At 33.5% G+C, this 11,687-nt stretch overlaps 1 protein-coding gene across 1 annotated transcript in view; it reads left to right on the top strand.

The window, feature by feature from the left end:
• LOC106110285 (neural cell adhesion molecule 1-like) overlaps positions 1–11,687 on the top strand; it is a 52,903-nt gene that overhangs the window by 24,680 nt on the left and 16,536 nt on the right. The window lies entirely within an intron of this gene.

The following is an 11,687-nucleotide window of genomic DNA, read 5'->3' as shown; positions in this document are numbered from 1 at the left end:
AAAAAAAAAAAAAAAAAAAAAAAAAAAAAAAAAAAATATACCGACGAATTGAATACCTCCTTCTTTTGGGAAGTCGGTCAAAAATACACCAGCTGCTTCGGTTACCGTACAAACTATAAAAGCCAAGAAAGGGACGTGAGGGTTTTTGTATGTTGTCGAGGTTATTTTCACACCAATATTATATATTTAAGTTGAAATAATACTAAGTAAGCACTAGTTGATAAAACTCTCTTAGCGATTTCACTGGTGAATAAATAACTGTTAAAGTTAGTTTACTTTATGATCATTTATGATTTTTCAGTCAAATAACTACTTCTCACTATATGTCTACTGCAGAGCTCGGAGCCTACTCCAAGTTAGTGTTGACTGCGCCTTAGCCAACTGCGGATGACTTCACAAAAATGTCTTCATCAATACGTGCAGGTTGCAACACGATGTTTTCATTTAGTCGGGAAAAAATACCCAATTAAAAATAACGCTTTCTTCGTCTTTTAAACCAACACTAAGTATGAGTTTTATAAGCGTATAGGAGTTTCTATATCTGATACGTAATAGAAAAAGCCTAGCTTATATTTTAACAAAATAAGAAAACGTTATTATTTATGTTGCGTAAAACGTTAGTGGTGTACTGTTTGTGAACAAACTTTTATCGTAATGAAAAGTAAATTTTCCCCCGTCTTTACCGAGACATCAATAAAACTATTTCTCGTGACTTTCTCTTAGACGCTTTACTTCTGATAAATATTTACTTATTCCAGTTACAGAGCCCAAGACGTTAAAAATAAGTAAACAGTTCGTTAAACAATATTCACAGTTTGTTTAACACAATTATTATTAAACATGCTTTAAAAAGTTTATTCACCTTTTTGCAGTTAATTAAAAAAAAAGTAAGTAGCCTATGTGTTCTTTTAGATTATCCTCTACAACAACGCCGAATTTCATCAAGACTCCTTCAGCCGTTAAGGCTTCAAACTCTAACAAACATCTATCCATCCATCCATCCAAACTCTAGCATTTATAATATTAGTATGATGGACATATGTATATATTAAGAACTAGTTTTATTTAAGATTAATGAAAAATGGGTAGATATACTTAGGTATGGTTTCTCAACGTTGCCTAATTCATGTACTCTAGACAAGGTATTTACGATTAGTAAATAATATTACGGGTAATGGTTAAGGGTACGGACATCCGACTATATCGACGACGCGAGAGTTAGAATCCACCATTGAATTCAACCTAGACTATGCCTAGAGTATCACTAGCTCGCTGTACGTCCTCCCTGAGGAGCTTGGAGCCTATCCTAAGTTAAGGGTGACTAGGCCTTGGTCCATTGCGAGTTGCCTTCACAGATATCTTTGAATTTCTTCGCCGATATGTGCAGGTGCATTATGCCTAGAGCTAAGTTAAAATTAAACAAAAGTATACTAACATTTTAAAAGGTCATATTGATTACAAAATTAATGCTGTGTTTCTGAAGTTTTCACTTATTTTGTCAAAACTTAGCGATTCATAAGCGTTCGATTGAAGTATGTTTCAATGGAGTAAAACTCAAGTTACGTAGTTCGGAAACATTTCATGAATTTATCGAACTACAAACACTGACAAATGGTTAAACGTAGCTGGAAAACCGGCCATAAATGTAGTAGATAATACCTTTATCATCAAAGATAAGTCAATCACCTCTTTGACTTCACTTTTAGCCCATTAACATACGCAATCAACGCAGGTGTTTGCTAAGCAATATGTAGCAGATAGCTGTCAGCATCTCCTTTAAGGGCTTTCGAACCGCTTAAGTCCGCGCAGCTGGTGAAAAGGACACTCTACTAAAGGTGTTTAAAGTCGAAAATTGCTTTAAACCTAGACCTCTAATAAATTAACTACATAATACGTTGATAAATATTCAAACAAAAGCCGCTCTGCAGACAGAGAGGTGCATAACTTAATTATAGGTGTTAGGTAATTTTAAAGTAGTTAAGTTAGACGTTTTTTTATCTTTATATAAATAAATAAATAAATCAAGTCAAATAATGATTAGATCTAATTGTCAAGTGGTTTAATTTATTTATTTACGGCTATCAGAGGTGAGTGTGAAAACCCTAAATTAAGTTAACACTCGATGTTAGTAGTTAAATTGCGGGAAAAATGAAGATGCGGACACTAATAGATTTTTTTTAGATAATAAAAGGTGAGGTGAAATTGACCGCTGCCCATAAACATCCGCAATTGCAGATTTTTTGCCTATCCTTAATTGTCGGAGGAGGAGACGCACATGAAGAGGACATTTTCCCTTCCTATGCGTCTCCTCTACCGTCAAATCCACTTTTCCTTCCCATCCTGCCGTTTTAAAAAAGGGTGGTATGGGAAAGGGAGTAAAATTAGGCCTCCGGCACCACACTCGAAACAAGGAATTGCTTTCATTTCACGTCTGTTTTCAGTGTGGTCCTGGTATTACACCAGGCGAGCCGGCCCATGGCCCATAAAGCGGGCTCTACCACTGTTAAATTTAGTTGCGACATTGATTTTTAGTTGCGACTAAACAGTTGAATTGGCTGCGAAACAATCGACAATCGCACAACCGCTGTGGGACAGTTTAGTCAAACGTGTGCGCCCGCTATAAAACGGCTATATGCGAAATAATGTCTTTCTCGAAATCAAATTAAGTCCAAACACGAGTAGAACCGAATATACGAACAAACAATTCATTGTTGTCATTAAACTGAATTACTGTATGTTTCTGAACATTTTCCTGTTTATTTACGAGTCTCGATGTAAATACAATTCCAGACGTTTAACAAATAAAACCTTTGTGTTCTCAAGTACTCTTGACAATAACGGGCTTAATCTTCTTTGTAAAAGAAAGTTCTCGATAGAAATCGTTTTACAATTATTTGCCGAATCGTATACTCCTTATTACGCAATAAGCTTTTATTGTCTGACAGAAAAATAATGTTTTTCATAGGTTTGTTTTACTACGAGTTTCTATAATTTAAACTGATCGATTGATCAAAGTAATAGGGAGTTTATTTTATTTTTGTTACCCTTCTCCTTAAATCGTTAAGTGGATCCCTTAGCGTAGATTTAGTATAAGAAATTTGGACTATTAATCTCCTCTAGTGAACAATTATGTGTTGCATTTAAGTTGTAATAATTTTCTTAGAGTCACAGTCAGTTAGCTGCATCTATTAATAAGGCACCAGACGCGTTAATACGCTTCTGTCAAAACCAGTAAAAATCTCCATAAGAATTCAGAATATGCAATAGTAATGTCAGGGATATTAGTCGAATATCGTCCAGGTAGAAATGCTGTTCGCGTAATGCTTTCGTGCCCCGGGCGCCGGGCGAGTCAATTCCGTGCGGTCGCTCGCCGCGTCCGTCGCTATTAGGTGTTAACTTGCATACCGAAATGCGGTCTCCTATATACGATAAGCGTCCAATCCTATACGTGTCATGCATTTGATTGTCTTACCAATACAGGTTACTCTAATTACGTCTGTATTACAACGCTGCTTGGCAGAAGATTTTTAAATATCTTTTAATTTGTTTGTGTCTTGTATACTAGATTTCAGCGAAATTTTTCTTTTTTGATAATCAGAATATACTGTTTTAATGACATAACAGAAGTGACCAAACAATAATTAGTGGTACATTTTGAGAGGTTTAGACAACAATCAAAGAAGACATTTGTTTAACTTGTAACCGACAGCGCGGCAGCTAAAAATACAAAACACTTTTTTATCAAACTAACACATCTTTATTCAAAACTTATTTACACGAATATATACAAAAAAACTCAAAACTATCTGGATCACATCTTGACTTCTCATTCTTCTTTTTCTATATATTTTCTTTAACAAACGATAAATGCCTTGGTGGCCAGTATGCAACCTCTTTGGCTGTATACATACTGCTTGTCAGCCAAAGAGGTTTTATTTTGCACTCAACAATATTATAAGGCCTATTAATACTGAACTTAAAAGGTTTGCGAACAATCTACTAGCATTAGAAGCAAATTGAACAAGAAAATTACGCTTTAAAGTCACTAAACTATCAACTACTGGTACACTTACCTTAAAAATAATCAAACACAATAATGTTATTTTGACAAATAGTACTTTGATTAAAAATTTACATAGAAATTATCAAATTACGTACGTATACTGTAGCACACACTCAAACACTATTTCCCACATTGTAATTTATTGAGAAACTTTTAACATACAATTTATGTATTTCCTCTAACCTCGGCGTAGATAATAATTGCCGCAGCGCCGAAGTCTCAGATAAATTTGTAGTGATTTGCTTGGAATATTCGAGTAACATTCCCCGGGCGTAACGTGAACTTACGAACAAAGCATCTCTTGTACCATTTAATACTAAACAAGGCTTCGCGCCACCGCCAATTCATGCCAACCGCCACTTCGCTGAATGGTCGTACCACCTCATTCCAACTAATTGTTACTGCAAAATTGTAGGACCAAGTTCTAGATATGCGTTTTATGTTCAAAGTTAATTAGATTTCGGGTATGTTTTGATTTCATTACAAACACTGAATACATTGATTGTTTAATTGTTTATCGTGTTTATAACTACAATATAGTTGGTAAGTAATGAGCACGAAAGACTTCACACAATAAGTACAGACCAAACAGTAATTGAATATCTCGTTTCTTTTATTTTGAGTAATAAAAAAATGGTTCCTTATTGGCATTGTTAGTGCGTAGGTTATTAACACATTTTTAAAATAAATTATATTGTTGATATATTTTAAAATATCCGCTTATAAAGACGTGAAGTTAAAATTTCGCGCTACCGTCGGCTTGTTGTGTTGCGATATAAGGCCGTAACTTCATTCATGAAGAAAAGCGAAGTTGCGAAATGTATATTTAAGGCGGTACAAAGTTAAACGCGCCTCGCAAACTCCACGGTATTATGCTAGCTTCACACGAGGGCAGGACAGTAAGACAGAACAGTTGACAGTCCAGTACCTACTGCTCTTCTTTGCACATTTCTCAAAACTCTGCTGATCTGTAATGCATCATCCCACATAGATTTCTATCCCTCTCATCTATACATACAATAAAATTAGAGTGTCTGTTTGTAATATCAAAGAAAAAAAATCGAGGTTACGAGAAAATTATGTATCTGCGTTGCTAATAACGAAAATCGCATTTATTTTTTTTTGTCTGTCTGTCCATCCGTGATCCGCGTTTGCTCCCCGTAAACTCCTAAACGTCTGGGCCGATTTCGACCGGACTTTCACTGAAGGGTAGCTGACATATGTAGAACAGAATATCATAGGCTACTTTTATCTTAATATTGCGTGGACAAAGCCGCGGGCAAAAACTAGTTCTCTATATTAAACAACGATAGCATTAGTATTCGTATACAAATATTATTGTAATTGAAATTACGGTCGGCATTTTCCGTTCGATCAATAGCATAAATTATCCTATTGCTCTGCCTCACTATTCCGTCCGTGTGAAACTAGCATTATACAACGAAGCCGGCGACCGAAAGACGAGACACTTTAGAAATTTTAGAAATTTTCTCACAAAAACTTTGTAATATAGAGTTGAGGCGCTACTCGGACGTACAACATAAATCATTGAAGTTGTTCTTTGTTTAAAACAACCCTAACTAAGTCAAAATGACTTACTTACCTTTAAAAGAACGAGTTAACAAAGACGGTACAGTTCCCAACTTAGAATAACATTCCCTTAGTTTGTAAAGAGGGATAGGAATGTTATTTTAAGTTTTATAGGTGACAGAACTTTACACGACATCTGTAGAAGCCTACGCAAAAGCCTTTAATAAATTAATAACTCTCTTAATACGTCGAGTTGAAATGTCGATAGAAAAATGGATTAAAAGGGTTTCGAATTTTCAGAGGTCTGTTTTTGTTTTGACAGTAAAACCTCTTAGTTCTTTTTAACTACACTAATATAACGAACCCCGCAAGTATAAATTAATTTGACAATGATTAAATTCGTAGATTCTCATCATTTTAAGAGCGTAGGCACACCAGAAAAACTATCGCACAACTGTTTAGTCTTGCTTGATTCCTATGAGCTTATATGGAGGTGCGCACACTAAACGATTTTTAATTTTGCAACAATACAGTTTAATTTGCTACAAAACAATCGACAATCGCACAACTGTTGTGCGATAGTTTTGTCAAAGGTGTGCGCCCGCTCTAGTTATGTAAATTAAACATCGAACAAGTAATTAACATTAGAATAAAATAACTTGACTTTAAAAAACATATACCGGTTAAACTGCAACCTTAACTACAAGATTTGAAGTCTAGTTCAGTTCCCAACTTTTATTTTACGTTTAAAGTAAAAACTGCTTGACATGCTATTGCGTTTAAAACTTGAGGATTGAGTTCTGAAGGCAAAAGAGACGGTTTTTTTGCTCTAGAATAAAAAGTTGGTAAAAATCCAATTCTTAGAAGGTATGGTAACTTAATTTATATTTGTAGATATTATTACCTTTATGAGAGTTATATTAAAAAAAAATCAAGTAAATACTACGATTAAAAAATCATTTACCGACATTATCGAGTCAATAGCGTTCCTCATCGATCGCAAATTCATTGCAAGCATTAAAACTAAGCAAATATCGTATGATTTGAACTTGACGTTATTAATAGAAATTCAAAAGACTCTTTTTTATAAAATAAATCAATATTTTTTTTTTGTTTTTTATTGATGTTATAAAAGGGTAATTACGCGATCATAAGTATTGTGGTAATAAAGTTTGAGGTGAGGAAGGTAATAGGGTATGTTCAGAGATTTCCGGATGATTGCGAGCCCGTGCGTGACTGTGGAGCACCGGCCACGTGGTAACTTATACCTGTTTTCCACTAACGCAGCTATTCTCGTATTAGCGTGGGATAATTTTTGATAAGCGAGTACGCCAGCGTGAGTAGAAATAGTACGTTTATTGCTGATAGAAATGGCAGACGCGGCTCTTTGTTTAGTGCAAAAGGGGTCTAACTCCAACGACCTACCTATTAAACTGAGTTGAGTAACTTTGGTAAACGACAGTTGGAGTTGCCCGCTATACTAGTCAGCGAAGTTAGTTATGTGTTGTTCTGAATTAGTGAAGTAAATCTATTATCAAATAGAGTTATTTAACGGCTTGTGTAGATGGTTAGGCTCTTAATATTGATTGTGGGTGATGTTTTTTATTAATTAGGCGGATTAAAAACATAACAAACATGGGTAGTGATTTACCTGTAGTTTAAATAAATGGTGCACAAATTTGGTAATCAGTATTGAAAGGTCGTGAGCAATAAAACATTTATTAAGAAATTTTATAATCATTTTTACAGAAGTAAAATATTAAAATATCAACACTTTTATAAACATAGTAACTAGTGTAATTATTTAGTGACAGTAAATTTGGGCGGCTGTTGGATTTCTTACTTCACTAGGATGGAGAGTTTTTATTACTTTCAATTAAGTAACCACCTCGCCTAGTCGTTAGTGCACGTAATTGAAAATTAAATTAAAGTGCCTTTTTATTATGTTTATTTAAAAGTTGTTAAAAGTAGGTATATTAAACTAAAAACAATGAAGTATTATTTAATTTTTATAAAATCCATTATACTACATACAAATTACTATAAATATATATTCCACAAATGTTTTACTAAGAGGTAACGTGGAATTAAAAGTGTAACAATGTTCAAAGTAGTTATTAAAAAATCAAACATAATGTGATGAAAAATATTTATACGTAATAAAAATTCAATTCACCTTTGTTATTTGTAGAAATGTCAATTTTGTTTAACAGCGTTCACATATCCTGCGATAGTCAAATAGCGTTACATTGAGTAACTTTGTGAACTTGCGGTTGCCTGGATCTGGCTACCTCATTAAACGCAGGTTGAGCGCACGATGTCCCAATTTCGTGCGAGGACGGCGTTATGATGCGTTAGTATCTCTGAACTACAAATTACGTTCACCACATGAATATATTGAAGTAACTTTGAGATTAAAACCAGAATATTTGTTACTGTCAGAGTATCCACTAACTGTACAATCAGCAACATTAATGTAACACTAACAAAACTTTAGGAATCTGTTAGAGTCTATGGTTTTGGAATTTATTTAACTCCAAAAATACGTTGTTTTGTATTCGGCAACACGGATACGCGCAAGCATATTATAAACCCCAAGGCCTATATTAATTTCCGTAGTTTTATACATATTTATGCAGCTACCTGTACCTTCTTCTTAATGTAGCCAAGTGTACTTTCTACATAATGTTTTTTTATCGTGAAATTAATAACTTCATACCATTTCAATCTAAAATTATTAAAACTAGATTTTAATGGGAATATGATAGTCTAAATTTCTTTGGAGACAAAGTACAAATTTACGCATAAAATAAATTGGATTGCTTTTCGGTAAAAATTTAATTAGATAATTGTTAAAAGAATGCTTCATGTTTGTTGGGTTGACGTATGAATAATAAAGGTAAGTCACGCGAAATCTCCTGCACACATTTTTAAACATATTTCATAACATTTGTACGCTCCATTAATTAAACTGCAACTTTTACTACCGTCGTATATTATTCCGGAAACATATTACAATTAACTAGTTGTTCTCCGCGTCTTCGTCCTCATGAAATTGACAAAAAAAATATTAATGTCATACAGAGTTCTACAATCAATTGAAATTTATACACTAGCTGTTGCCCGCGACTTCGCTTTTGGGAAACTAAAAATATAACCTATGTTACTCACTGATAACGTAGCTTTCTAATGGAGAAAGAAATTTTTTTAAATCGGCTCAGTAATTTTTGAGTTATTTGAATACATACAAAATCTTTCCTCTTTATAACATTAGTATGGATTTACAAAACTTTTTCAATTTTTTTTAAAAAATAAGTATACACATATTTAGAATAACATTTATTTATGTTCAGAACCATGCGAACGAATAGGTGTCCACATTTTTGTTACTAATGGCGTTTACAAGTTTTTGAACCTTTATAAACGTCTACATGTTTATGCAGCTGACTGTACATTCGTCCATGCAATGGTAGTTTATTTCGTTACTTTAACATAACTTTTTCGATTACTATGCAAAATCTACATGTGTTTTTTTAACTAACGATGCACTTATAAATCATTAATTGGCCACTAAGTATGGTCTTTGTTAGCTGATAATAGTAACCTTTAAATAAAAAAAATTAAAATATTGATCAATATAGAAAAGTAGGATCGTGGAATAAAGTCCGATCACGTGCACCGCAGCTCGGCAGTGCGGGAGGGTGCTCCCACACAAACCCGCTGACCGATTTGAAATCTTCACGTGAGATGGATTTTGAATGAATCGATTAAAAGTTTCATTGTTCGCTTTATTAGCATGTATTGATGCATTACTAAATTCAAGTGTGAGAATACGTAGTTGTTACCTAACTGTCTTCAAACCACCTTGAGTATGCATTAAATTTCACATAGACCATGAAAATCGAGCGTCGTTTGTCTTATACAGTATTTAAGAGTCTGTAAATCCTTCATACTTACTGTAATACTTTCATACTAATATTATTAATGCGAAAGTTTAGATGGATTCATGGGTGGATGGAAGGATGTTTGTTAGAGTTTACAGCCTAAACGGCTAATCGGATCTCGATGAAATTTGGCATAGATATAGAGGATAGTATGGAAGAACACATAGGCTACTCACTTTCTTTTTAATTCGTCGAGTCGCGGGCTAAAGCTAGTAATATTATAAATGCGAAAGTTTGGATGGATGGATGGATGTTTCTTAGAGTTTGTAGCCTAAACGGCTGAACGGAGAATAGTCTGGAAAACACATAGGCTGCTTTTGTTTTTTCTTTATTCCACGCAGACGGAGTCACGGGCGAAAGCTTGCATTAAAACAAATCAAATTATTAAATTAACCACAACACGTATTGTAGAAAGCAAAATGTTAAATTACAATCAATACCTTTATACATAGACACAAAAAATATAAACAAAGGTAAATCCTATTTTGGTATTTCAATAGAAAATATAGTTGTAAAATGTTTAACATTATGGTTACATAATCACAATATCTTGATATGGCGTAATAAAAAAAATATGTAATTATCGGTGAGTAGATATTCTTACAAGGTTTTTAGGACGTGAATCAAAAGTATCGCGTGATCGAAGTCGTTTCTAAGCCGGCACATTCGATATGGTAACGTACATGCAAGCCGTTGTATACAATTCATGCCTTCTAATAAGCACCTACAGCAAACCGCTCGAAATATTATCAAAATATCGTATTTACAAAACGTTTCTCGATATATTTACCTTAATTTTTGGTATCAAAAGATCTAAAAATTATTTTAGTGTTATAATAAATAAAAAAAAACAAGGAATGGTACACTTTATGAATGGAAAGGTCGGGAGGAGAATGGTAATAATTCATATATCAATAAAATCCTTCATTTATTCTGTTCCTAGAAGAGGTTTAGGACCATCTCGGCTCAGTCCAAGACTTCTTACAGATCTTACAGAATGGTGGTTTAGGCGTCGGCTACGTGGTACATAAAAATAGATACTTCAAATATCTGTTTTAAACTTTAATAAGTTAAACAGACACATCGCCACATTTATTGTAATGGAAAGTATTTGTGTGAGCCACGACTCACGTGTCGTCGAATATTTCACGGGCCGCCGCCTCTTCCGTCGGATACGACACAAATTATCATAATGCACGCCTCGTCTCGCCGATTCCAACGTTTCACGCAATAACGAATACAGAAGTAACACGATTTACGTATAAGGCATATTGAATGACGCGCCTCAAACGTATTTAAAGACTTCGCTGAAAATTTCAATAGAATACTTTATTGTAACCGGATTACGTCGAGTCGTTTGACGTTTGTAATGCGAATACGTTTCGTTTCAAAAATATTTAATAGTTAATAAGTTTACTGGAAAGGAAACACTATATTAATTTTGAAACATACCTTTTTAGTGTTAGTTATAATCGAACAGCCTTACAAATAATCGCAGTATAAACTGAGTGTAAACAAAATATTAGTAGATAATTTACTTATAATCAAGTTAAACTTTATACCGTGTTTATTTTATAAGGCTATAAAATTGTAATATACGAGTATTTTATTTACCAATGTAGAAGCTTGCATTTTTTTATAACAAAAGAAAGCATATGTTTTTAATCTGAAATTCGTGTACATGACCTTTTTGCTGTAATTCCGTGGCTTATAAGTTAAATAAAAAAAATGTTTCATCTCGTACAAGTAACATTTGAAAAGATTGATATAAAATATTTACAAAGAGCAAACGTCGAGCTCCAATTAAATACTCCGAGATAAATGTTGGCTTCAGTAAGGTCACGAAAATGAGGCACATATTTTTTTGTTAACTCTGTGGAGGCTTGCATATGATAAATTCAAAAGTATACTACTACTGTCCATACAGTGACCACAGAGTAGTAAATTTATAAGCTGGTATACTGTTTGAAGATTTATCCATAATTTCATTGCGATTTTAATATTTAATTAACGACATTTCAACTGGCATTTTAATGATTCGCTCCTGTAATGTTTTAATATATTTTGATACAATTGTTTATAGTATTTTTTAAGTGTTTATTTTTATTAATGATTTAGAACAATATTTGAAAGATTCATTACGGAAAGGG

Source organism: Papilio polytes, unplaced genomic scaffold, assembly GCF_000836215.1.
Source record: "Papilio polytes unplaced genomic scaffold, Ppol_1.0 DF820700.1, whole genome shotgun sequence".
NCBI classification, from domain to species: Eukaryota; Metazoa; Arthropoda; class Insecta; order Lepidoptera; family Papilionidae; genus Papilio; species Papilio polytes.
The sequence above is the reverse complement of the archived record's forward strand: the minus strand, read 5'-3'. Positions and strand labels throughout refer to the sequence as shown.